This window comes from Sus scrofa, chromosome 12, assembly GCF_054392235.1.
Source record: "Sus scrofa isolate SSC_HxYL_T2T_F1_AM1 chromosome 12, Sscrofa_HxYL_maternal_Yorkshire_Landrace_v2.0, whole genome shotgun sequence".
NCBI classification, from domain to species: Eukaryota; Metazoa; Chordata; class Mammalia; order Artiodactyla; family Suidae; genus Sus; species Sus scrofa.
In genome coordinates, this window is record NC_139394.1 from 55,936,005 (window position 1) to 55,960,592 (window position 24,588).

At 44.1% G+C, this 24,588-nt stretch overlaps 1 long non-coding RNA gene across 2 annotated transcripts in view; it reads right to left on the reverse strand.

Moving 5' to 3' along the window:
- Positions 1 to 24,588, reverse strand: part of LOC146398358 (uncharacterized) — a 216,071-nt gene that overhangs the window by 116,660 nt on the left and 74,823 nt on the right. For both annotated transcript variants that reach the window (XR_014821669.1, XR_014821668.1), the window contains exons 2-3: positions 8,713 to 8,771; positions 7,706 to 7,754 (exon numbers count right to left, since the gene is read on the reverse strand). This is a non-coding gene — a long non-coding RNA (uncharacterized LOC146398358). The remainder of the gene's footprint in view (positions 1 to 7,705; positions 7,755 to 8,712; positions 8,772 to 24,588) is intronic.

Sequence of the window (24,588 nt, forward strand, 5' to 3'; positions counted from 1 at the left end):
CTTTTAGCCTCATCTTTATGCATTCTTCTTTGATCCTGGACTCCCAGAAATCCAGTTTTTTCCAGGTCATCTTTTGCAGGTGCTGTTTTCATTTCATGTGCCCTGAATGTAATGAGACTGCTTCTAATCTCTCACCCTTAGTTTGATTTGAGCTCAACTTTTTAAATTATGCTAAGAAAACATCAATCTATGGAGTTCCTGCTGTGGTGCAGAAGGTTAAGGATCTGGTGTTGCCACAGCTGTCACACCAGTCATAGCTGCTGCTCAGATTTGATCCGTGGCCCAGGATATGTTGCAAGTGCAGTCAAGGAAGGAAGGAAGGGAGAAAGAGAGAAAGAGACAAAAAAAGAAAGGTCTGTATCAGTATATTTTTGGCTGTGAGTCATAGAAAACCCACTCAAACTGTCTTAAACAAAAAAGAGAATTTATCAGCTTGTATAAAAACAGCCCAATGGTAATTGTGAGCTTCAGGTACAGTTTGACCAAGCCTCCAGTTTCATTTCTCTGTGATTCTCTGAGTTTTATCCTCCTCTATACACTGACTTTGTTATCTGGTTGGCTTTCCTCTTGGAGGAAAAAAATGACTGTCAGTTCCAGATCTGACTTTTGCATATCATAAAACCCAGGTAGAGAGACAAGGTCTCTTCAACTTTTGAGGAAATAAAAGGTCTTGAGGTTTACTCTGACTGCACCATCCCAGGACTCTTTATTCATATTTGAAGCAATCACTGTGGTCAAGAAAATGACTTACTGAGTTATTTTCCATCCTGAACTATTTTTTGTGGGGGTGGAATTAAACTAACCAAGTGGAGCCTAAGGAGCATCTCTTAGAGCAGGGTAGGGATCAGTACAACTCGAACCCTTGGCTGCCCCGACAGGGGAGGAGTGGATGGACACTGGGAAAGTACACCATCTAGTCCCATGTGTGAAGTCAGTTTGTTTTAACATAGGAGTGAATTTTGAATTGGGTTAAAAATCCTTTTGGGTATCTAATTGAACTTGTCCTCTACCGTTTTCCCCTTTGATACATTAATACATCATATTAATAAATTTCATACTTATGAAAGGCCTTTGAATTGTAGGAAGAATCCTATTTGAAGATGGTATCATATTCTTTTAATAGGCTGTGGAAATCTCTACCATTAGTTTTTTTTTTTCATGGTTTTGCTAAGTGAGATTGGTCTAAAGTTCTCTATTTTTGTGCTAACTTTGTCAAATTTTGGTATCCATGATATGATAGTTTTATAAAAAGAATTTGGGAGCCATCCTTATTTCTCTAGGTTCGGGAAGAGTTTAAATAGTATCAGATTCATCTGTTTCTTGAGCATTTGAAAGGATTTACCTTTGAGACCATCTGGATCTGGCACTTTTATGGAAAGGATGCTTTTTAATAATGTTCTCAATTTCTTCCATTGTTTAGTCTATTTATGTTTCCATCTCTTATGAAGTCAATCTTGATCATTTATAATTCCTGGAAAATATCTTATTTCACTCATCTTTTCAAATTTAGTTCCACTGAATTTTTTGCAAAAAAATCTTTTTCAATTTTACAACAGTGGTGTTTTCTCTTGTTTGTTTCTAATTTGAGCTATCTCCCACTGATTTATTAGTTTTCTTCTGCCTTCCCCCATACAAACTACTTCTTAAATTTATGTATCAGCTCTAGCATTTTTTTTTCTAATTCACTAATATATTTTTTTCTAACCTAGATTAATTTGATTGATCTTTCCTAACTTTTTGAATTGCATGCTTAATTCGCTTCTTTGAATTCTTTAATTCATTGATTTTTCATTCTTTCTTGTGTAACAGGCTCCTAAGGTGCAGGGTTTGGCTGAGTAAACAAGATATTCCATCAAAATATACCAAAAGTAAGATGAGAGATGTGGTGTGATGCAAACCATTTAAACTCAATGGTCAAAAACTGGTTTGATGTGGGACCACAGTAAGGATGCAATAGGATTGAAAGGTGAGATTTGGAATCCATCTGGGGAGAGCAGTTATTTGGAGAGAGCTTTGCTTTTAGGTTAGAGTGTCCAGGGGCAGCCTGGACAATGCAATTTTCTGAGCCTGGGCTTGTGGATGGACTAGAGGGCAGTTTGTGGATTCTCTGCAGTTGGGGACACAGATAACTGATGTCGGACCCACCCCTGAGAAAGCACAGAAGGCTCCACCTAGGAAGTCACAGCATGGCCATCAGATGAGGCTGAGGGAGGCTGGGGGACCTGACGAAGAGACCCTGCCCTAGAAACAAGAGTCATAGCCAAAGAACGCAGCAGAAGAACCTCTTAAGAAATGAGAAAAATGCTCATAAGGCAGAGTTTGCATGAGCCATATTTCAAGCACAAAGCAGGTGAACCCATCTTGGAAGAGTTCTGCCAAGTAAGTTTTCTAAACCCCATTCCTTCTCTTTCCACACTTGTAGATGTTCAATTCATCCCTATTTTCAGCTTGTTCTCTTGCTCAGTTTACTAGGGTTTCATGATCCCAAGTCTCTCTGGGTTCTAGAGGACATAGGAGAAATCAAGTTAATCTGGGAGTTCCTGGTGTGGCACAAGAGGATCGATGGTGTGTCTGCAGTGGTCAGGACACAGGTTTGATCCCCAGCCTGGCACAGTGGGTTAAGGATCCAGCATTGCTGCAGCAGCACTGCAGGTCACAGCTGTGACTCAGATCTGATCCCTGGCCCTGGGATTCCATATGCCACTGGGTGGCCAAAAAAGACCAAAAAAAAAATTAATTTGTATCCCTGTCTTCTGAACTCTCTCCTGCACTTTGTCTGCCTTGCATTATCTTAGCTCTTTGAAATTTGTTGAAATCTCCCATCCACAGCTAAATTTTCACTCTCTTTGACATTGTCCATCATGCTTATTTTTTACCCTTACTATCATTTTAGTAGGTCTCTGGGGGATGAGAAAATCATATCTAGCCATTTTAACCACAACCCTCCTTCTTTAACTCTTAATTTTTGCACATTTTTTTTCTTTCCTTTTTTTTTTTTTTTTTTTTTTTTTTTTTTTTTTTTTTTAATGGCAGTGCCCTCAGCTTGTGGAAGTTCCCAAGCCAGGGATCAAAACCAAGCCACAGCAGCAACCAAGTAGCTGCTATGACAACACTGGATCCTTATCACACTGTGTCACAAGAGAACTCCTGCATCATTTTACTTTTAATCCCTCTCTTAAATACAACTTAATATTCAAAGTGTTTATTTTAGTTAGTACGTTTGTCTCTTTTTTTTTTTTTTTTGTCTTTTTGTTGTTGTTGTTGTTGCTATTTCTTGGGCCACTCCCGCGGCATGTGGAGGTTCCCAGGCTAGGGGTTGAATCGGAGCTGTAGCCACCGGCCTACGCCAGAGCCACAGCAACGCAAGATCCGAGCCGCGTCTGCAACCTACACCTCAGCTCACGGCAACGCCGGATCGATAACCCAATGAGCAAGGGCAGGGACCGAACCCGCAACCTCATGGTTCCTAGTCGGATTCGTTAACCACTGCGCCACGACGGGAACTCCCATTTTTTTCTTTAAAATAGTAGATATTTCTGGGTCTTATTTTACCCTGATTGTGTTGCTTTCAGTGCTTTCTTGATGCCCAACATTTCCTCCATGGATTGTCTTCCCTGCTTTCTTGACGAATAAGCGCTCTTTCTTGTGAGATGCCAAGTACATGAACTCTGTTCTAACACTCTAGTCGTTGTCTTTAGTGTCTTATGAATGACATTTAATTCCTGCTTCTTGGAGGTCTTGAGGTCTTGCTCTGAAACAGTGACCACACCTTTTTTTTTTTTTTTTAAATAAAGGGCCAGAGAGTAAATATTTTAGGCTTTGCAGGCCATTATGGTCTCTGCCACAATTACTCACTTCTGCTGTGGTGTCCTGAAAGCAGCCATAGACAATAAGCAAATGAATGAGCATGTCTGTATTCCAATAGAACTTTACAAAGCCAGGTGGTTTAAAACAACAACAACACAGGGTGGTAAAAAGAGAGCGACTGAGAAGCGGTGACAAGTAGAATCTCCCCAGTGGGCCTTCACTTGCCTACTTTGGCTCTAAAAGATGAGAAATTGATACACACTTCGTCTTTCCTTTTCCCTTTATCTTTTAGTAGTTGAGACGAAAGCCTTATTTTGGTTATTTTGGTGGTTCACTTTATAACACCAAAAACATACAATGAGCTCGGAAAGACCATGTCAAGAGAATGAAAAGACAAGCCACAGACTGGGAGAAAATATTTGCAAAAGATACATCTGATAAAAGACTGTTATCTAAAATATACAAAGAGCTCCGAAAACTCAACAATGAGATAACAAGCAACCCAATTACAATATGGGCCAAAGACCCTAGTAGACACCTCACCAAAGAAGACACAAAGGTGGCAAATACACCCATGAGAAAGATGCTCCATAGACTATGTCATCAGGGAAATGTAAATTCAACAACAAGGAGATAGCACTACACACATCTTATGGAATAGCCAAAATCTGGAACATGGACAACACCAAATCCTCCAGAATTGTGACACAATATACTTTCTGTTGTTTAAAGCCATCAAGTCTGCAGAAATTTGTTAGAATACCTTTTCTGTTGTTTAAAGCCATCAAGTCTGAACAAAACCAGACAAAGACTCCACAAAAAAAGAAAACTACAGGCCAATATCACTGATGAACATTGATGCAAAAATCCTCAACAAAATACTAGCAACCCACATCCAACAATACATTAAAAGGATTGTAAATCATGATCAAGTGGGATTTATCCCAGGGATGCAAGGGTTCTTCAATATCCACAAATCTATCAGTATGATACACCACATTAACAAACTGAAGAATCAAAAACATATGATCCCTCTCAATAGACACGGAAAAAGCCTTTCACAAAATCCAACACCCATTTCTGATAAAAACCCTTCAGAAAGTGGGCATAACGGGAACCTACCTCAACATGATAAAGGCCATATGCGACAAACCCACAGCGAACATCATTCTCAATGGTGAAAAGCTGAAAGAATTCCCGCTGAGATCAGGAACAAGACAAGGATGTCCACTCTCACCACTACTCTTCAACATAGTTCTGGAAGTCCTAGCCACAGCAATCAGAGAAGTAAAAGAAATAAAAGGAATCCAAATTGGAAAGGAAGAAGTAAAACTATCGCTATTTGCATGACATGATACTATACCTAGAGAATCCTAAAGACTCTACCAGAAAACTGTTAGAGCTCATCCACAGATTTGGCAAAGTCACAGGATACAAAATCAATACACAGAAATCGACAGCGTTTCTATATACTAACAATGAAAAAGCAGAAAAGGAAATTAGGGAAGCAATCCCGTTTACCATCGCATCCAAAAGAATAAAATACCTAGGAGTAAACCTACCTAAAGAAACAAAAGACCTATACTCTGAAAACTACAAGCCACTGATGAAAGAAATCAAAGATGACACAAATAGATGGAAAGATATACCATGCTTGTGGATTGGAACAGTTAACATTATCAAAATGACTATACTACCCAAGGCAATCTACAGATTCAATGCAATCCCTATCAAATTACCAAGGACATTTTTCACAGAACTTGAACAAAATATTTTAAAGTTTGTTTGGAAGCACAAAAGACCCAGAATAGCCAAAGACATCCTGAAAAAGAAAAATGGAGCTGGAGGAATCAGGCTCCCGGACTTCCGACTATACTGCAAAGCAACAGTCGTCAAAACTGCATGGTACCGGCACAAAGATAGAAATATAGATCAGTGGAACAGGATAGAAAGCCCAGAATTAAACCCACACACCTATAGCCAACTAATCTATGACAAAGGAGGCAAGAATATACAATGGAGAAAAGACAGCTTGTTCAATAAGTGGTGCTGGGAAAACTGGACAGCCACATGGAAAAGAATGAAATTAGAACACTCCCTAACACCATAAACAAATATATACTCCAAATGGATTAAAGACCTAGATATAAGACCAGACACTATCAAACTCCTAGAGGAAAACATAGGCCAAACACTCTCTGACATAAACGAGAGCAACATCTTCTCAGATCCACCTCTCAGAGTATTGACAATAAAAAGAAAAATAAACAAATGGGATCTAATCAAACTTCAAAGTTTCTGCACAGCAAAGGAAACCCTAAACAACACAAAAAGACAACACACAGAATGGGAGAAAATCTTTGCAAGTGAATCAACTGACAAGGGATTAATCTCCAAAATTCATAAACACCTTCTGCAGCTCCATACCAAAAAAACAAACAACCCCATCAAAAAATGGGCAGAAGATCTAAACAGACAGTTCTCCAAAGAAGACATACAGATGGCCAAGAAACACATGAAAAGATGTTCAACGTCACTCATTATCAGAGAGATGCAAATCAAAACCACTCTGAGGTACCACCTTACACCAGCCAGAAGGGCCATCATCCAAAAGTCTACAAACAATAAGTGCTGGAGAGGGTGTGGAGAAAAAGGAACACTAGTACACTGTTGGTGGGATTGTAAACTGGTGCAACCACTGTGGAAAGCAGTATGGAGATTCCTCAGAAAACTAAACATAGAACTACCACTTGATCCAGCAATCCCACTCCTGGGCATCTATCCAGAGAAAACCACGACGCGCAAAGACACATGTACTCCAACGTTCATTGCAGCACTATTTACAATAGCCAAGACATGGAAACAACCTAAATGTCCATCGACAGAGGATTGTATCAAGAAGATGTGGTACATGTACACAATGGAATATTACTCAGCCATTAAAAAGAACGAGATACCAGCATTTTTTGCAACATGGATGGACCTAGAAATTATCATGCTAAGTGAAGTCAGCCATACAATGAGGCGCCAACATCAAATGCTTTCACTGACATGTGGAATCTGAAAAAACGACAGACGAAACTTTTTTGCAGAACAGATGCTGACTCACAGACAATGAAAAACTTATGGTCTCTGGAGGAGACAGTTTGGGGGGTGGGGGGATGTGCTTGGGCTGTGGGATGGAAATCCTGTGAAATCAGATTGTTATGATCATTATACAACTACAGATGTGATAAATTGAGTATTAAAAAAAATGAAAAAAAAATAAAGCCATCAAGTCTGTGGAAATTTGTTAAAGCAGAAACTAGTACCCATGCTAAATGCAGGTATGAAGGTCAGTGTTGTGCCCATTTTACAGATGAGGAAATCAAGTCTCTGTAAATCCCCCAAGAGCACACAAGAAGTAAATGACAGGACTGGTGTCCAACCCTGCCCTTTCAGGTTCTAAAGCCCAAATTCGTACCCGTTATCTGACACTGTCTCCATCCTTAGACACCCAGGGTCCAGCACCAGGGAACTGACCATCCTTCACTGCCCAGCACGGGTCCAGCCCATTCAGAGACCATTCTCTCCAGAGCTTGGCCTAGACGCTGGATCTCCCTATTGCGGGCACCTGGGGACCCTTCTGCAAAGGACTGAGGCCGTACGTGGTAAACCAAAAACGCTAAACCTCCAGACCCAATGATGCAGCTCACTGACATTTTTCTTGAAGAAGCTCCACGCAAAAATGCCCACCACAGCATTCATTATAATAACATAAAGATAGAAACATCTAAATGTCCAACAGTGTGAGATTGGTTACACAAATTATAATACCTCTCAGATCTGGCCCAGGAACCCCATATGCTGTGAAGTGGCCAAAAAGGAAAAAAGAAAAAGAATTTAAAAATTCTAGTACCTCAATTGATGGAAGAGTCCACGTCCTTTCAAAATGATGACTATAAAGCCTAGGAGGAAATATGAAAACCAATTCTGATGTGATGTTAAGTGGAGAAAGGGATAAAAAGTGCTCAAATTTAGACACATGACCAAGAAAAAGATAGAAAGGCATATACCAAAATCTGAATAATAAGTGGGTTAAAATGAGAACTTTGGTGACTTTTTTCTTATCCCCTAATCAACAAATTTTCTATAGTGGTAGTAAATTTCCTTTATGGTCAATTTTTACATACCTAAGAAGGGACATTTTCAGCTGCATAAGTTATTTATAAGAAGCAAACCAGCACGATAAAGAGTCCCAGGACTGCGTCCATAAATGATTCAGAATCCGGACTGCTGAGTCTGGAGATGGGCAGACTAAAAACTCTTGATCCCCATGCTTCATCACATGACAGCTGTCATTTGTGAGGAAAATGATCCTTGCTCTGTGCGCTGGCAGAGAGCAGGTTAAACAGCAAAGGGAAATCGTCTCTTTATAAGACTCTCTAAGACTAAGATTTTCCAACAATAGATGGAAAGTGGTGAGCACCCTGTCACTGGAGGGATGCAAGCCCAGGTCAGAGCTGTGGTTCTCTGATACTAAGAAGGAGACTGAAAGAAAATCAAGATGTGGCAGAGATACGATGAACAGGTGCCAGATTGGGGTCAGAAGCTTCAGTGGCCCCAGAGATCCCCTCCTCAAGTTCCTAGAGCCTGGCCCACTCCTCAGCCCTGGGGGCTCTCACCAAAGGGACAAGTCCCACAAGTCAGCTGTCATCAGTGCCATAGAACACAAGAGCCAGAGGACCCTAGAGGCCATTTAGGCTCCTATCCTCCTGTTACCAAAGAGGAAATGGAGATTCAGAGAGGGCAGGTGTGTCCTGGAGACACACAGCAAGTCTGTTTAAAGCTTTTAGATCCCAGGAACAAAGAAGCTGACTCCCAGACCATCCCACCTGCCTCCCAGACCCCACTCCAAATCCGCACCTCCTGGCATGTCTGTTCCCTCCAGATAGGATGACAGACAGCAAGGGCTGGGACCCCACCTGCCAGGAGAAAGACAGAAACATTGAGTCAGAATAAAAAGGTGACGGCTTTTCTAATCTAACTCACCTTGTTCTTTGACTCACCCCACATCTACACACCCACACACCCACACATCATTGCTTCTCTGGGAAGAAACTAATGACCCCGGGGCTGCTCGTTGTTTCTTTACTCTGGTGACAAAAAGTGCTCGTGATCACTCTGGTTTCATATAAAACCAATATTTGATGGAAGGTGATATTTGTTTGGAAATAATGAAATGTCTGTCTGGAGCCCAGGCACCACACCGGCCCGAGGTGAGAGTGGAACGCACCCCGCTTCACATTTCATTCCAAGGAAATGCCCTCCTGTAATGAAAGCAATCGTGTCCGTGTCGACGGGGCTGAGATGAGGGAACTGGAGCATTTCCCGGGGAAGCCCAAGGAAGAGCCAATCAATAAAATCTATCAGTCGCACTGCCTTCTTGAAGCATTTTCTGTGTTCATTTATCCTGGACCGAGGAGTGGTTATGTCAGGGTCTTTTTCCCAAGGACTCCCGCAAAATAAAAAAGGAAGACTTGGGTCCCAAGTCTCTTTCATAGAAAGGCGTTGGTTTCTTCCAACATGGGCTTGCTGTTTGCAGTCCAGGGGCCCTTTCATCTCCTCTCTGACCCTTTACTTTCCCTTCTGTAAAACGAGGATGTTGGACGAGGTAGCCTCTGACATCCTCGTCCCCTTTCTTCCCATCCCCATCCCTGGATATGCTGTTTGGGGGATTTCCAGCACCACCCTTCCTTCTCTTGGTTGACAACCTGGGGCATCTACCCTCCCACACACACCCTGGGGGCTTCAGAGGAAGCTGACTCCATCCCCAGCTCTCAATCCCTCCACCACCCATCACCAGGGGCCACCCAACACCAGGGTGCCCTGTGTTCCCTACCCTGGGAGGTATGTCACTAAGTGAGTTCAGCCAGCTGAAGCCTAGGGATTTTATTTGCTGGTTGGAGGCAAAAACAGCCTCCTTCGCTGGGAACATGAACCAGGGAGCAAACCGTCCTCTCAATGGGCAGGTGTCACAAAAGGAGGGGCCTATGAGAAAGAACCCATCACAGAGGAGGAGGAGGCGGCAATAAAAAGAGAAGCTGGGTCCTCGTCACATCACTGTCAAGAAGCCCCTGAGGACTCGCTCTATTGAGAGCCAAGACATCAGCTTTAACCAGCTGGATTTTCTGTTACTTGCATCCCAGAAATCCTAACATGCACAGATGGCCTCCGGAAACGCTGACAATGTGGAGCAATTCGGGGACACCTTCCCATTTCCGGCCCCTGGGAGTCTCCCTTTGAAAGCACGAATTGTAAGTGTGGGCAGTGCTGTCCTTTCTCCCTTTTGTTTATCATTTGCCTTCATTAGCACCATGGTCCAACCTCTGAACTAACTGGCAGCTCTCCCTTCTGGGGTTGCTTTTAAGGTTAACATTCTAACAGCAAAGACCTTGGGGGGAGGACAGGACAGGACCCCAAGGGGAAGGGGTGAGGCAGGATGAAGGGTGGAAAAGCAAGAGCTGGTGATGCCACCCTTCACAGCCGGCACACCTGGGAGTGGACATCAGATGAGATGCACCTTGCTCCCTGGTTCAGTCCTCAGATATGTTACACACACGCTCAGCCATCCCTGGGTGTGCGCTGGGGATGGTGGGTGGAATTTGGGACTAGAAGGATGCCTCATGCAAGTAAGAAAGAGTCTCTTGAGCTGGAAGGGGAAGAGCGGCCTGTGGCCCTGGTGCGGTGGCTTCCTGGGCTCCACTGCCTGGCACTGACCTAGGTGGGGGCAGCAAGTTTCCAGGGAAGGACAGCTAGAAGAATAGCTTCCGAACCCGAAGGGTCAGTGAGTTCCAATCATGGGTAAGCCAGCCTGGCCTGCAGGGGAGCAGCCTTGAAAGGGGCATCAGGGAGGAAAGGAAGTCTCAGCCAAGATGGGACGCAAAGCCGTGCCCTGCCCCCTCCCCCAACTTACTCCGAGAGTGGGTGGAAAAATGGAACGTAATACAGACAAGAGGAAATAACCATCCGGAAAGCCAAGTGCTCATCCAGTGAAGGCAGTTGTCCCTCAAGAGCCAGGTGTGCTCACATGATCTCCACTTTGTATGAGGGTGGGGAAAGGACAGCCTTCTGGTGTCTCTCTCTTTTTCTAAAAATTTTTTTATTTTTATTTTTGCCTTTTTTTTTTTTAGGGCCACACAGCATAAGGAAGTTCTCAGGCTAGGGGTCGAATCAGAGCTTCAGTTGCTGGCCTACATCACAGCCACAGCAACACCAGATCTGAGCCTCGTCTGGGATGTACACCACAGCTCATGGCAATACTGATCCTTACCCACCGATGGAGGCCAGGGATCATACCCTCATCCTCATGGATCCGGGTTGGGTTCTTAACCCACTGAGCCACAACGAGAACTCCTGGTGTCTCTTCTTATAAAGATACCAATCCCATTGAATCAGAGCCCCCATCCTTATGACTTCATTTAACCTAACTTGTCTCCTCAAAGGTCCAGTCTCCACATACAGCCACCCTGGGGGGCAGGGCTTCAGCAGACAAATGCGAGGGGAGGGGGTACAACACTATGTATTCAGTCCTCAACATCCAGTTTAGGCTTGATGCCGAGATTAGCCAAGTCTGGAAGGTTGCCTGCCCCACCCCCCCGCTCCTTCCCCTGTGATCATTCTGGAAAACAAGACATGTCTCCTTACAGCAGAGAGACGGGCCATATTGAAATTGCTCCCCTAATCTTTATGCGATTGCCTTCTCCCCGATGGAAATATTGCCTCTTGCCGAGTATTTATTGTCTGCTTCTCTCCAAAGTATTGACTTTATGTAACAGTTTGATATACATCAAATCCTTTACGGATTTAATAAACTCTTCTGGTCAGCCTTCTGTTGTGAACACAATGAGATTTATGGCCGTCTTGGTGTAAAACCCTTTTTCCTTGAAATTTTCTACTTCCAGATATCAAAAGATAAGAAGGGAAGCATTTATCATCTTGGAAATCGCACCCCATGTCGGCCTGCCGGGTATTAGTCAGAAATGACTAGTGGTTAAAGGACTCAAATATGACAAATGCTTGACTGCAGAACAGCTGAAGCTGGGAGAAAATCGGGATTTAAAAAAAAAAAAAAAAAAAAAAAGAATTCCTCCTCTTCCCCTCAAAAGGGATTTTTTTTCGCAATTAATCATGAGAGCCTCTGGGGCAGAGTGCAGACTAATTTGAGTTGGATATCTAACCTTGGGAGGACTCAGCTGAAAGGTTAACAAGTTGAGTCAATTCGGGATACATTTAGCAAGTGCCTGTTTCATGCCAGGTGAGGACTGAGGACCTGCAGAGGCCATGATGCTCTGGGTGGTGTGGGTACAGGGGGCAGGAGGGTGGGTACCTGGGTGTGAACTAACTCTTCCTCTGGGGGTTCCTGCGCCTTTTCCGTCCATCTCTGAACCTCTTACCCCGGGTATATAATCAGCCACTTCCCTCTCTCTCTCCCTTAGATGGAATCAAATCAAGCTCAGACCTACCACTTGCTTTAGCACCTAGAGACAGCAAGATCAAAGGATCATTTGCCAAGTGAATAAACAAGTGAATCAATGAATGAATCTGTCCTAGGTTGCCTGGGAGAGGTAAAAATGAGAACAAGATGACCATCTGGGAGAGGATAGAACCACAAGGGTCTTTATAATTCTCCTTTATTTCAAAAGGAACTTTCTGGAAGGAAAGGTAACCTTAACGAGGAGTTGGAGAGGATCAAGAGGGAGACACCTCTTCTGTGTTCTAGATGCTTTTGTGAGGAACCTAGGGGACAGGGGAGAAAAAAGAGGAAAGCGATTTATTGAGTCTCAAAGCCTCCCGTTAAAATTCGTGGCGGTAAGAAAAGTGGGTTTCCACATTTAATTGTCTTTCTCACAGTCACTGTGTGTCAGTCTTTTCTAAGAGCCTATTAATTCTGTAATTTAGTGCAGCAAGAACAGACAGATCGGCAGAGCCAGCGTGGGGTTTTTTTTCTCCTCATTGACTACCTGTCATCCCCTGTGAATGTTAGGGTGGCTTCCTCTGTGAACACTGGCAATATCCCCCAATTTAAAAGTTTTTGTAGTCGGTTTAATAATTAGGGGAAAAAATGCTTGTGCATCTATGAGCAAAAATGGAGTCCCGGACGTTATCTCTCATTACAGCTGAAAATAACTGGGCTCATCAGAAGGGCACTGTGGACACCAGCTCCTGGACAAAGAGATGACCCAATTATCATCAAGCTCTTGGGTGTTTGTGTTTGGATTTTATTTGCATCTTTGGCTATGTCAAAAAGTTTAAATGTTTGTGTAGTTAAGCATACAAATCTCTTCCTTCACAGATTTGAGCTTTTGTGTATTGCTTAGAAAGGTATCCCTACCCCAAGATTACAAAATTATTCTCCTAAATTTTCCTTTAGTTCTATTATGATTTGGGCCTATTTTCTAATTTAGATTTGTTTTCATCCATTAGGGATTCACTTCTAGGTAAGGTGTAAGATAAGGATCTAAGATGTATTTTGTTCCAGGGTGATAACAAATTGCCCAACACCAATTTATTGACTAAATCATCTTTTTTGCCCTTGATTTAGAATACCTCCGTTATTGTCTAATACATCCCCTTACAAACTTGAGTCTGTTCCTAAATTCTCTATTCCGTTCCATTGATTTGTTGGTCCATTTACGTGTTAATGTGTTTTGATTATTTTTGGAGCTTCATAGCACAATTCTAAGAAGCCAATATTATGATGGCACGTCCCTGCAGGAAAAAAAAAAAATGGTGAAAAATAATGGAGGGGGAAACAAGAGAAAGATAAACAGAAAATACCCAAGAGTGGTCACTTAGGGGTGGGGGAGAAAAAGAGAGGGACTTAGAGATTCCTAAGGGTATAGAAGGAACTTACATTGGCTTCAACAACGCTGGTCATGTTCTATTCCGTTAGCGGGGGTAGGTTCACAGGTTTATGTTTTATTATTATGCTTTATAGTCAATATTATATAAGCTCTTTTTTGTATATGTCCATTATTTCATTTTAGTAAAGAGTAATAATGAAAGAAGCTTTCTGGTTCAAGATGTTGGACTAAGATGCTGCTAAAACCCCTACTTTCTGCTCCAAACTCCTAGTGCTAAGGGAAAATGCACGCAGACATGCTAAAAAATAAGAGAGATCCCTGTAGTTTCTTTTTTTGTTTGTTTGTTTGTTTGTTTGTTTGTTTTTGGCCATGCCTACACCACGGCAGCTACCCGAGCCACTGCAATGACAACCCCAGATCCTTAGCCAGCTGCACCACAAGGGAACTCCCATCCCCATAGTTTTTGTTTTATTTTTATTTTTTTGTCTTTTGTCCTTTTTAGGGCCACAGAATAATATATGGACGTTCCCGGGGTAGGGGTCCAATCCGAGCCACAGCCACCGGCCCACACCACAGCCACAGCAACGCGAGATCCGAGCTGAGTCTGTGACCTACACCAAAGCTCACAGCAAAGCCAAATCGTTAACCCACTGAGTGAGGCCAGGGATCAAACCTGCAACCTCATGGTTCCTAGTCAGATTCGTTTCCTCTCTGTCACGACAGAAACTCCATAAGATCTGGGGTTTTTTGTTTGTTTTTTGTTTTTTAACTTTTTGCCTTTTCTAGGGCCACACCCGCTGCATATGGAGGTTCCCAGGCTAGGGGTCTAATCAGAGCCGTAGCTGCCAGCACATACCAGAGCAACCCCTGGATCCGAGCTGCATCTGTGACCTACACTACAGCTCACGGCAACACCAGATCCTTAACCCGCTGAGTGAGGCCAGGGATCGAACCCACAACCTCGTGGTTCCTAGTCAGATTCATTGAGATTCATTGAGCCACGACAGGAACTCCCCTGTAGTTTTTAAAAGCAAGACTCCTAAGAGAAACACTGGACTGCACTGGAGAGCAGCAAACGAGACTAAAACCACACGATGTCCCTGGGCCACAGGGGCAGAAGGACACCTCCCAGGGAATGCCAAGGATCAGAAACCCACTTCCTGTCCATCCAAGATTGCACTGAGATGCCCCACACCTGGTTACCAAGAAGACATGACTTGGAGATGGGGCAGAGGGACCGAGCAGGTGAATTCAAAAACAGGAGGCACAAAGAAACCAAGGAGAATCACCACCACGAGAGACTAACCACAAACTCTGCCAATGAAATCACTTACCTTTGAAGGAAAAAAAGGATCAAACAGCCCGCCCTCCCAAGAAGGCCAACTTAAGCAACAAGCATCATAATAGACTGACAGAGGTCAAGAAAGAAAGCACAACCGCAACACAAGAAATAAAATGATGAGATACAAAGGAAGTGCGTATGAAAAGGAACCAATTAGAGATCTTAGAAATGAAAAAAAGAGTTCATGAAATTTTAAAATGCAATAGAGAAATGGAAAAGAATTCGACAGAGCGGAAGAGAGGAAATTGAGAAGGCAAAGATCAAACAGAACAGAGCCGAACAGCAATGCAAGATTTAAAAATATGAAAGACAACATTGAAAGACAGGGAAAATGACTCCAAAAGCCCCAAAGTAGGTCTGATCAGAGCTAACAGAGAAATCGGCGCTTTAAGAGATAACAGCCGAAAATGTCACAGAACTTAAATAAGCCATGAGTCCCCGGATCTCAAAATTCTACCAAGTGTTAAGCAGGATAAATAAAAAATCCATACCTAGACCCATGATGGTTAAACTTAGGTCATATAGGATTAATAAAATATTCCTAAGGGTACTGAAGAGAGAGATTACTAGAAAGGAGGGGTTAAGGAGACAGTGTTGTTACTGCTATGTGGCTCAGGTGGCCGCTGTGGTGCCGGTTGGATGCCTGGCCTGGGAACTTCATGTTGCAGGTGGGGCTGAAAAAGAAAAAAAAGGAAAGAAGAGACCCTCCTTTCCTTTGGGTGGTTGAGTGCCTGAAGCCAATCATAACTCCATCCTTTCTTTTCTTTTTTTTTTTTCTTTTTTTTTTTTTTAGGACCACACCCGCAGCATATGGAGGTTCCCAGGTTAGGGATCGAATTGGAGCTACAGCCACTGGCCTACATCGCAGCCATATCAACACTGGATCCAAGCCACATCTGGATCCATAGCTCGGGGCAATGCCGGATCCTTAATCCACTGAGGGAGGCCAGAAATTGAACCCGAAAACTCATGGTTCCTAGTGGGATTCGTTTCCGGTGAGCCATGACGGGAACTCCGCAACTCCGTCCTTTCTGAGGGTGTGACCTTGAACTCATTTTTCTGTCTCGGTTTCCTCCTCTGTAAAAGATGTTGCTACTAGAACCTTGTCCTTCCTCAGTGACAGAATCCATGGGACACCCTTAGAGCCATTCTTGACCAATGGCAAGAGATTGAGAAATGTCAGCATTTATTGGCTGTATTTATTATTCTCATCATTGTCAAATTTCTCCTAAGTGACACAGGACCTCAAAAGACAATGGGATTTAGAGCCACCTCTGTCTGCTAATGCAGGAGGTCCTCTTGGTGAACTAGAAAGAGGCTAGAACGAGCACTGTATTTGTAAAGCACTAACCACAGGTCAGGGGACTGTCATCCATCATCAACACCGTGAGATGAGGCAAAAATAGCGTCATCATTTTGAAGAGAAAATGGAGGCTCTGAACAGTGGAGGGATTTGCCCAAGTTTCCTGAGCTGGAAAATAGTGGAGCTGGTGAACTCAGACATCTGACCCCAAAGCCCAGGCTCTTGGGAGTTCCTGGGAAAGGCTGGAGGAATGCCAAGATCTTGTCCTTGAGTCTGGTCCTGGCACTTCTGCCTCTAGAAGCTCCTCCTCTGGCCTCAGAAAAATGTAGCAGTACCTTGGAGCAGGAAGAAAATAAACTATCCTGATTTCTTACAACAGCTTCAATAACCAGCATGACATTGTGAAGGACGTGCCAATATTTGTAATCTCCCCTGACAAGTTGTTAAGTATTTATAGAAACATCCTCTCCTGGTCCTGCTTAAGGAAACTACTGTATCTAATTTCCTCTGGAGACATGTGCTGGGGGAAATCAGAAAGATAATCTGTCATCATAAATAGCAATAAATAGTCACCCTGAAAGAGTTGCTTGTTTAGCAAATTTGCTTGAATAGTAACAGATTTTCTTTTCATCGTACCTTTGCAATGATAAGCCCTGGCAGGGTGGGGGTGGGGTGGGGGTGGGGTCATGAGTTAGGAAGGTGCTGTGTTCCAGACTTTCAGGGATGGGGGGAGTGCTCAAGGCTAAGGCAGTGCCCCCTGAGCTCAGGACACAGACACAGGATCAACACAGGGAAAACACAGACAATGGGCAGAAGTGGTCATTTTTGGGGACGAAGCTCTCTGAGGACCCCTGGAACCAAAGACGCATAGGATCTTCAGCATTTCTATTTTTTTCCTTTTTTAAAAAAATTAAAATGTAGTTGATTTACAAGGTTGTGATTTCTGCTGTATACTAAAGTGACCCAGTCATATGTGTTCCTGTATTCTCTTCCATCATGATCTATCCCGAGAGACTGGACATAGTTCCCTGTGCTACACAGCAGGACCTCGTATCTTATCCATTTGAAATGTAACAGATGTTATCTACTAACCCCAAACTCCCTGTCCATCCCACTCCCTCCCCTGCCCCCTTGGCAACCACAGGTCTATTCTCCATGTCTGCAGCATTTGTCTTGTAGGTGAAATGCAATCTCACTGAAATTGAGAAGCATGAGATTTGGGCTCCAATTTCTTCTTCCACGGGATGACACTGGCCAAAACTGTCCCCTGGGACTCAGTCTTCCCCACGTGTCAAATGGAAAAAGAGGTTGAAGCAGGTTATTTCCAAGGGCTATTTTTGCTCCAACATTCTCTAAGAAGTTGCCCGGGAAAGGGATGATGGCAAATGGGGCATTGGTTTTGGCCCAGAGGTTCAGAGCCAGACCAGCCGGTTCTCAACAGGTTATTAGATCTGTATGCCCTGCCCAGAACCCAGGTGTTTGGAACACACCCTGTCTGCCCTTGGCAAGTACTCGTGCACGAACAGCTTTCTAAAGGCATTTCAGATTTAGAGAGAAGTTCCCCACAGCCTATTTTGTGCGAGTCAGGCCAGGACTGAAAAATAGAGTCCTAGCAGAGCCCTCCAAAAGAAGAGAGGAATTGGAATTCACGTGCTAAAAAGAGCCATTGAGTCTGGAGACAAGAAGATTCTGATGAGTGGGTTATACACTCACCAAATCTCTGTAGTCCAGTGGGTGACCCAATATTCATCTACAGATGGGCACCCCCTAAAGGAAACTGATCTTGGCTCTGTGGATGGAAGAAATGGACACTGTTGGAGATGCCCAGAAATCACATGAGTTGTTTCCAGTGGTAATGAGCTTTCCATCACCTGGGCTGTGTGAGCAGAGGTCCAGTGACCACCTTTTGGGGATGATGGAGCAGAAATCCCTAGTGCTGATGGAGAGGTTGAAATTCCTTCCCCCAAGCATCCTTCTGATTAAAGAACACTGACTTTATTTCCAGGACTTCTGGTAACTTGGGGATCATTTTTGCTCTTCAGATATGTAAAAGTAATCTTTAGTCTGCCAAGATCTTGACAAGTTGGAGGTATTCTCGCCCACAAAAGAGACCAGCAGCAATGTCAGAGGGCCTTTCCCTTTGGATATTCTCTTCTCTCAACCCTCCAGGTTGCAACTTCTGTGCTAATCATTATCAGTTGAGACAAACATCAAGGCAGAGAACCCAAGTGAACAGAAGATGCTCAGAGAAAAGAAACTAGGAAAAAGGGGTCAGAAGATGTCCCCCCCCCCACACACACACACACAGAGGGCCTGCTCAAGGACGATTTGAAAAGCTAAGAAGGGAGTTAGCGGTCATGAACCCAAATAGTATCCATGAGGACAGGGGTTCCATCCCTGGCCTCACTCAGTGGGTTAAGGATCGGGCATTGCCATGAGCTGTGGTGTAGGTCGCAGGCTTGGCTCAGATCTGGTGTTGCTATGGCTGCAGCTGTGATTCAACATAACCTGGGAACTTCCATCTGCTGCAGGTACAGCCTTAAAAAAAAAAAAAAAAGAAAAAGAAAAAAGCTACACATAAGAAATTGGAATAAAATGGAATAAAACTACAAAGTAATTCCTATAATCTTGATATGGGAAAGATTTTCCCAAAACAAGACACATAGCCCAGAAGCCACATAATAAAAAGATTAGCATATTTAATCTCATAAAATTTAAAACACTTTGTGGAAAAATGATACCTTATGTACAAAGTTAAATTACAAGCAGTAAATGAGGAGACATTTTACATAACACATTTAACACAGAGAATTTATAGTCAGAATACATCAAGATCTTATACAAATCAATAAAAAAGACACACAACACAATAAAAATTGGACAAAGCATATGAATAGGCAATTCACAGGAGAAAAATACAAATGTCAATAACCATGCGAAGATACACAGCTTCCACTAGTAACCAGGGCAATGGAAATTAAAACAATAATGAGAGATGATTTTGCACTGATTTTATTGCCAAAAATCAAAAAGACTGATAACAAATGTTAGCAGGAGTATAGAGAAACAGATGCTTTCAGATACTTGCTGGAGGCAGTGTCAACTGTGAGGTCACTTGGAAGTCATCAGGCATCATCGACCAGTGTTTAAATGTACATCCCTTCACCCAGCAGTTTCTTTCTTTCTTTTTTTGCTTTTTAGGCCCACACCCACGGCATATGGAAGTTCTCAAGCTAGGTGTTGAATTGGATCTACCAGCCTACACCACAGCCACAGCAACCCAGGATCCAAGCCATGTCTGCGACCTACACCACAACTCATGACAACGCTGGATCCTTAACCCACTGGGCGAGGCCAGGGATCAAACCCTCCTCCTCATGGATATTAGTCAGGTTCGTCACCACTGCGCTACAACAGGAACTCCTACCCCAGCAATTTCACTTCTAGAAACCCAGCCTCAAGAAATCCTGGCCTATGTGCAAAAGATATACATACAACGATACTGTTGGAGCCTGGTTTGTAATAGCAAAACCGTACGGGGGTGAGGAGTGGATTCATAAACGTACGTCAATAGGAGAGCAGCTAAATAAATTATGGAACAACAGAATTCTCCCCAAACATTAAAATCAGGCCATGGACTTTCATGGACTAGTACCAAAAGATGTTCGAGACATATCATCAAGTCAAGTCAAGTTGAAGAAAATAATTTGCAGGAGTTCCTGCTGTGACTTAGCTGGTTAAGAACCCGACTAGTATCCATGAGAATGAGGGTCTGATCCCTGGCCTCACTCAGTGCGTTAGGGATCCAGTGTTGCCTCAAGCTGCGGCGTAGGTGGCAGATGCAGCTCAGATCCAGTGTTGCTGTGGTTGTGGTGTAAGCAGTAGATGCGGCTCCAGTTCAACCCTTAGCCCAGGAACTTCCACAGGTACAGCCCTAAAAACAGTAATAATAATTGGTATACTGTGATATCACTTGTATTTATACACCCTCCTACACAAAGGACACAAAGGACAAGGAGGACATTAGAAATAGAGGTGAATGGAGTTCACTTTGCGGCTCTATAGTTAGTGAACCCAACTAGGATTCATGAGGACACAGGTTCAATCCCCGGCCTCGCTCAGTGGGTTAAGGATCTGGCATCGTCACAAGCTGTGATATAGGTCGCAGACGCAGCTGGGACCCCTCATTGCTGTGGCTGTGGTGTAGGCAGCTACAGTTCCGATTCGACCCCTAGCCTGGGAACATCCATATGCCACAGGTGCAGCCCTCAAATAGCACACACACAAAAAAGGAAAAAAAAAAGAGGTCAAGGTGTTAACAGTGGTTATCTGTGGGGAAGGGGGGTGAGCACTGAGCCAAGAAAGGCTGGCTTTCACATGTGGAAGAAATTTTTCTGCCCAAAACTGAGATGGAAGCAAACTGTATGCTCAGCATCTTTGAGGGCAAGCTGGAGACCTTTCCTGAGAGTTTTGAGGCCGTGGGCCTCTGTGCGTTGACCGCCCCCCACCTCCGTGAGTGGGTCCTTGGCAGAGAATAAGCCTTGGTGCTTGGAACATGCAATTCATAGCCCCAAATCGATTTGTTATCCTTTACTTCTCAGCTCCGTGACTTGATATTTGTGATTAATGAGCATGTCTGATGATGGTTCCAGAGGAAGAAGAGGTCTGTGTCTGGCTCAGCAAGGTAGGTCTCTCCCGGGGTGTATGGACTGGCTCCCTCCCTTTACCCTCCAGCAAGGAAAGAGCTTTCATTAACGCACGATAAACCTTGACTCACGTCTGGAAATTTTAATTTACCATGGTTTGCTCTGTACAGCTTAAACCTTATAAAAGTAAGAACGTATTAACATAATACCTATGAAATATATAATTAGATAAATAAATGTCCCCAAAGTCTAGCTTCTTATGAGCTATCTCCTTGCTCCACGGCTATTAAACCACTCTCTCATCTGGAAGTTCAGAAAACATTTGGATGGGAAAAATAGGCTTTTGCGATTCAGCAGGGCGTGCTGGGCTGGTTCAAGCACGTATTTTTTTACTACTCTTCTAGTGGATGAAAGGGAGTGGAAAGAGGATGGTGTGGAAATACGTGAATTTTCAGTTGTGGAGCATAAATCCCCCCAAAGGGAAGGACCGTCCCCAAAGCCTGACTCCCTCTGAGGCGCACATCCTCCTACACCCTGAACATGCAGACATGCCACCTGCTGCCCGTAGGATGTCAGCCAGCATCCTGATTCTGGGGCCTACAGATCACGCCCCTCCTGCAGCTCCCCCCACCCCACGTCACCTCCCAGCCCTTTCCTCTTTCCTCCGTTTCAGGGCTGTGCTCTCCTGGCAAAACCCCAGTCTGATTGAACTCAATTATTTCACTTCTGTCTGCCAGCACTGGGGCAGCTAAAAGCTGGCCAGAGAAAATCACTTTAAATGAACTGATTAGTTATAATTTAGATTCACGCCACCGGACAAAATTCAAACAGGAGCTGAGCAGGGGAGGTGAGCCCTGCAGAAAATGGGCCTCAACATTTTCTCCTCGTTAACCTCCTCCCACCCCCGTTTCAGCCTGGGAGCCAGGCGCCTCACTCTTCCCAGAGGACAAAAAGTAAACGGTTCAAAGAAAGCCCCTCCCCTTGCGAAACCTGCCACCAGGTTCCCAAGGGGGACCCTCACTGCTGTCTCAGTAAAGGATGTCTCTCCCCTCAGGGGCCAGAATGCCCTGGGCTCCACCTCCCCTCACCTTCTCTGGGAGTTTGCACCTCCCTGAATTTTACAATTAACGCAGGTCCTTTCACCCCTCTGCTTAAAAGCTTCTATGACTCCCCTTGCACTTTAGAAGAGCATCCAGGGAGTTCCCGTTGTAGCTTAACAGGTTAAGAATACAACTAGTGGGAGTTCCTGTCATGGCGCAGTGGTTAACGAATCTGACTAGGAACCATGAGGTTTCGGGTTCGATCCCTGGCCTTGCCCAGTGGGTTAAGGATCCGGCGTTGCCGTGAGCTGTGGTGTGGGTCGCAGACTCGGCTCAGATCCAGCATTGCTGTGGCTGTGGCGAAGGCGGGTGGCTACAGCTCCGATTGGACCCCTAGCCTGGGAACCTCCACATGCCACGGGAGTGGCTCAAGAAAAGGCAAAAAAGACAAAAAAAAAAAAAAGAATACAACTAGTATCCATGATGTAGGTTCAATCTCTGGCCTCCTTCAGTGAGTGAAGGATTTGGCATTGCTGCAAACTGCAGCGCAGGTCAGAGATGCAACATGGATCCTGAGTGGCTGTAGCTGTGGCGTAGGCCAGCCACTGCAGCTCCAATTTGACCCTTAGCCAGGAAACTTTCATATACTGCAGGTGCGGCCCTTAGCAAAAAAAAAAAAAAAAAAAAAAAGGAAGAGCATCCAAAGCCCTGGCAATGGGACCTTGCCTCCTCCAAAGCACCTGCAGTGGAGGAGGACAGGTCCAGCCCCTCTGCTTCTCGGCCTACACCAGATGAGAACTTGAGAACTTTTAATTTTACCTATTTTCTTTTTGGTTCTAGAATCTGCATTCGGCTCATTATTCTAGCTTCTCTACCTTTGCCAAGATTTCCCTTTTCTGGAGTCCCCGTTATGGTGCAGTGGGTTAAGGATCCAGCATCGCACAACTGAGATGTAGGTTGCAACTGCAGCTTGAATTCGATCCCTGGCCTGGGAACTTCCATAGGCCATTGACAGGGCCGAAAAAGAAAAAAAAAATATGTATATTTCCCTTTTTTTATTTATTTATAAACACGTTTCCCATGATGGTAATAGTTGCCTTAATGCCTTTGCTTGGGAATTCCAATATCTAGGGAATCTCAAAGTGGGCCTCCACTGATTATGTTTTCCTTTGAAAACAGGTCCCATCTTCCTGGCTCTTCATAGGTCAAGTAATTCTGCATTGGGTATAAATTTTGTGGATTATGTTTTGAAGACTCTGGAGTCTTTACATTACTCCAGAAAATGTTAACGTCTGTTTAACAGGCATCTAACTTGGTTAGGCTCAAACCACAAAGTGTCTTTCATTTCAGTTCTTTTGGCCTTAACTGCAAGCCACACTGATCAGCCAGAGCCTTGCGGTCGAATTTATTTGCAGAATCAGGGCTCCCCTCTCAGATTCTCTCATTTCTAGAAATCCTCCCTCACTTTCTAGCAGCTGTCTTCCCGGTCTCTCCTCCTGTTCATCACAGTTTCAAAGACCCTACACAATCTGCTGCTTTTGTTCATTCCTCAGAGCCTTCAGGGTTTTGGTTTTTTTGGGTTTTTTTTGGGGGGGAGGGTCACACCCATAGCATATGGAAGTCCCTGGGCCAGGGATCAAACCCACACCACAGCCGCTGCCATGACAAGACCAGATTCTTAACCTGCTGTGCCACAAGGAAACTGAAGGATTTTTATATTTTATCTGAAGGAAGATTGGTCTGCTAGGCACTTACTCTACCATACTGGAAGAAAAACCCAAACATAATCAACACATTAGCTTTAGAATAATATTTGATATATTAGTTTGTTTATACACATACTTCTTTGTAGTATAGAGTCAAATGGCATAAAAATAAATTGGGGCCGGGGGGGGGGGGGGCGGAGCTGGAAGGAAGGGACCAAAAAATAAAGGCAAATGGGTAGAGGAAAGGTACACTGAGAATCTCCCAGCTGAGAAAAGGTTCAGCAACTGAAAGAACTGCCAGAATTTCCTTGCAGCCAAGGAAACAAGGGAAATCATATGAAAATTACATGCTTCTCAGTCTGGTAATGGGAAACGTACAGTTTCACTGAGGAATTTGCTTTCCTGGTCTTGAACTCAATGGAGTGACGTGGCCTCTCCTGACATAGTGACACTCATCTGCACAAAGTTACTCCTGGAATTTCAAGATGAAATAATCCAGGTAAAGCATTTCCCAGACAGAGCCAGGAAGACGCTATAATGACGACGGTGGTGGTGATGCTGGTGCTGGTGGCAATGAGGATAGCCATGCTCGTGGCAAGACACTGGCTGCATTTACCTTGCCTTTGTAAAGAAGGGTCACTTTCACCTACCGCCAGTTTCACCCAATACATCAGTCAGTCAGAATGTCAGGCGTCACTTTCTTAAGCTGGCTCTAGGTTGAAACTCTCTCCCAATAATTAGCAAGCCCGACATCCCAGAGGCAGAACGCTACCTGCTTTCTGGTCCAGTTACCAACCCCCTGGCCCCTCAGACACTTCAACGGAACAAGCACTCAGGAAAGCTGTGGAGCCAGCCCTGGGAAGGGCCTCTGGGATCTTCCATTCATTCTGTACAGAAGT